Raw genomic sequence first — 3,753 nt, 5'->3', positions numbered from 1 at the left:
TTTTTTTTATTAAGAACTGAAGCCCGCGTTCAAAAAGTAAAACACCTTAGGACTCGTACAAACATTTAAAATATCCTTACAGTATAATTTGAGGTGAAGAAGTGCAACTGGACAAAGCCGCTTTTACAAAATAATTCGGAAATGATTTTTGTTAATGCTAAGAAACTGACTGACAATTTTTAAATGGAAATATGTGAAATATTAAAAATTATCGCTCTATATCAAGGACATCAATGTCGAAATTATTGGTGACTGATAAAGTTGCTTTATTGTTTAAAAGATGTTACTGTGGGTGAATGCGTGGCTTGACAAAAAAGGGCGATACATGTATTACCAAGCTTTTGTTTTATGAACAGGCTTTGTTGGAGAATAGATGACAGGTTGATTCAAATTATACCCATTTCTGCAAAGCCTTTGACAACGTTGACATTTGACTTGCTTGTTGGGAAGCTTTTGACGTTGAGAATTTTTGGTGGTGTGGTTTGGTTCCTTAAGGGTCAAATACAAGCAGTTAAAATTTGAAAAAATGTGTTCTCAGAAGTTGTGATTACATATCAGGTGTTCCTCAGGGTGGGCATCTCTGCATTCCTTTTTAAATGTTCCATGAATGATTTCCGAAGAAAACTTTGATACCCGAACGAAGCGAGATCGTTTTGGAGGGCTGCCTTGATAGTAAGACGACGGATAATCTTGTCATGTTTGAACATGCAATGCACCTGACAAGTTGGTCGAGGGATAGCAGTCGGAAAGTTGCTTGTACGTGGTTGAAAGTCAATCATTATCCTGTGTTATTAAAGAGACACCGAATTAGGACACTGCTCTGCAGTTTCAACAATACTTTGACCAGTTGTGGCTCTGGAAATCAACCGGGATGCCATTCCTAAAAAAAATAGTAGTCAGGCCAAAGAACAAGGCTGAGGCAGTTGGTCCACATATATCGAGATGTTCTTGATACTGGGAAGAAAGGGAGGACCAACATAGTCCAGCACGAAATCAACACAGAAAATGCTCGTCCCATAACCGGATAGACAGCTCGAAGACTACCGAGGCTGGCCAAGAGAGGAGCTTGGATAGTAGTCGAAGAAGAAAGTCGGCTCAATAGATTACCAGTAGCTTAATAACGTGACTAAAAAGGACGGCTATCCTTTTCCTCGCATTGATGCCACTTTGGACTCGAATTTCATTTTCACGCTAGACCTGAAAAGTGGATAATGGCAACTTGACTCCTGAAGATCGGGAAAAGACAGCTTTCACGGTCATGGAACTGGATTTTGGTAACTTAACGAGGTTGGATAACAATTTGGTCTATGCAATGCTCCTGCAATGTCTTATAAAAACGATTTTAAGACTGTCCTGGAAGACTTGTCTGGTTTACCTTCATGACAATAATGTGATAGGAAAATCATTTAATTCTAGAGGTTCCTAAGTAAAGTTAAGCTCAAAGAAATGTCAACTGTTTCAAAGGGCTGTGCAGTATCTTGTCACGTTGTTTCTAGTCACGGAGTGGCGGTTAACAAGGGCTTATGTGTCAAGGATTAGCCAATCATAATTCCCAAGGACAAGCTGCACTTAAAATTATGCACTTACTACCGACGTTGGAAAACTACACAACCTAACCCAAGAAATGAACAGGCTGAAGATTAATATTTTGGGAGTAAGTGAAGTCCGATAGCCAGGTAACGGAGTGATTGAGTCAGGAGGGAAGGTATTTTACTTCTCAGGAAATGAGAATACCGACCCAAATCACCGACCTGGAGTCGAAATACTCCTAAACAACTTAAGAACTCTAAGTAGGAAGGTAAGAAACTTTAAGCCTATCTGAAAGGCTTCTAGTACTGCAGTTGCAGGGCAAACCAATCAATATTAATGTCATTCAGGCTTAGGCGCCAACAGCTGTCAAATCAGATAACGGGATAGAAGACTTTTAAACAAATAGATCAAAGCCTTAAACGGACCAAACCGAATAAAATCAACATATCTACTAGTGGGAGACTTTAATGCTAAAGTGTTAAAGTACAGTAGTAGTAAACTATAGTAGGAACTGCATTTGGAGCCTATGGCCTGGGTGACAGAAACGAAAGAGGGGAAGTTTGATCCAGCATTGTAAGAGAAACAATTTGGTTATTAAAAAATACCACACTGTCACCTCTATACTTGGAAGTTACATCAAGATAACCAATGCATTTTATGCAACCAAATAGACTATATCATAATTACACTACAATGCCGAGCGTAGTAGCAATACCAATGTAGTACAACAGTGTTACTACAATGCCATTATGCCAGGTGCAGTTAGATACAGCCAACATCTCGCGACGTCTGTCTAGAGCTAAAAGGAAAAATAAGAAGAAAAGATGCGACATAAAACTGTTCAAAAATACGGATATTTAGAATGAGTACACACAATACTTAAATAATCAACTAGATACCATAACTTCAGTCAATGATGTTGAAGGATGTTGGTATAATAAAAAAAGCTTCTGAAAAGTTGAACTTCTATCATCTTAATGATACTTTCAACCTACACAAAAAAGTGAAAGAAATATCTGAGATATATAAAAAAGAAACAGCACAGATTATTAAGAGATGAAATGGTAGTGGATACAGAAAGAATTTCGGAAATCTGGAAGCATTATGCAATTAAGCATTTCAATGACAACACAGTTGTCAGCTAGGAATACGTCAGTAATGCGTAGAAAAATAAATGTCATTCATAGTCAAGTGCGCATTTCCATTAAGATGCCAGCGATCGGATGAAAGACCCATACGATGTCAATGCTGAAAACCAGAGCTACAACAACGGTGACTTGGTTTGGCTTTAATACCCCAACAGACGAAAACGTCATTCCCTAAAACTTCAAAGCTCAAGTCATTTATTTTAACCGATTGGCTCCATAATATGGAATCCACGAAGACGCTGAGCTGAGGCAAATTTAAGCACAACCGAATTTGACATTCGATGAATGCTCTGACACATTGTGTGGCTAAGGATTTGCAAACGACTAGAGTAATAGCTGAGGTTTTCTGCAGAAAATCCGGAAAAAATGAAGAGCTGTATCGGTCTTACACCAGAGTTGGGCAATCATTCAAGATAAGTGACAAAGAGACTGGTAGAAAGATTTTTTACCTGGTTACCACCAGAGTGGCGTCACATCAAACCATGTTTGGGACGCTTTGCGTTCTCTAAAGGAGCTTGTCGAGAACCTGAGAAGCCTGACAAATCCCAAGCTGACATGTAGACTCGATAAGTTGAACTGGAGGATGGTTTATAGCATGTTAGAAGGGGTCTTCAGATATGCTGGATGGTTATTTTTACAAGAAGTCCTATTGCATAGGACATTGCATTTCTCCCGATATCAACATCCACCATCCTTGGGGTTTCAGGACGAAATGAGCTTAGGCAGAAGAATCGGAGTGTAACTGTCTTAACGGCCGCGAACATACCAGCTGTTCTTCGTCATTTTAGAAGGTTAGTGAACCGTCCGGAACAATGATCTAATTAATACATAGGCAGCCCTCGCCGATAGGAGGCCAGTCCACGTCCGAATCTTGGCGTGACTTTTAAATCGAAATAAATACAATGTCAATAAATGTATCTAGTACCGTGTACGTGTGGCCGTTCAGTTCAGTTGACTATTTTTGTAGATCGAGTGTTTTAATACACATTATTTTTAATACACCTGTCTTTAATATCAATATATTTAATTAACTAATATTAATCCAATATGTTATTCTTTAAGCAGCGATAACTCA

Source organism: Anthonomus grandis, chromosome 11 (assembly GCF_022605725.1).
Source record: "Anthonomus grandis grandis chromosome 11, icAntGran1.3, whole genome shotgun sequence".
NCBI lineage: Eukaryota > Metazoa > Arthropoda > Insecta > Coleoptera > Curculionidae > Anthonomus > Anthonomus grandis.
Note: the sequence above shows the minus strand (reverse complement) of the source record.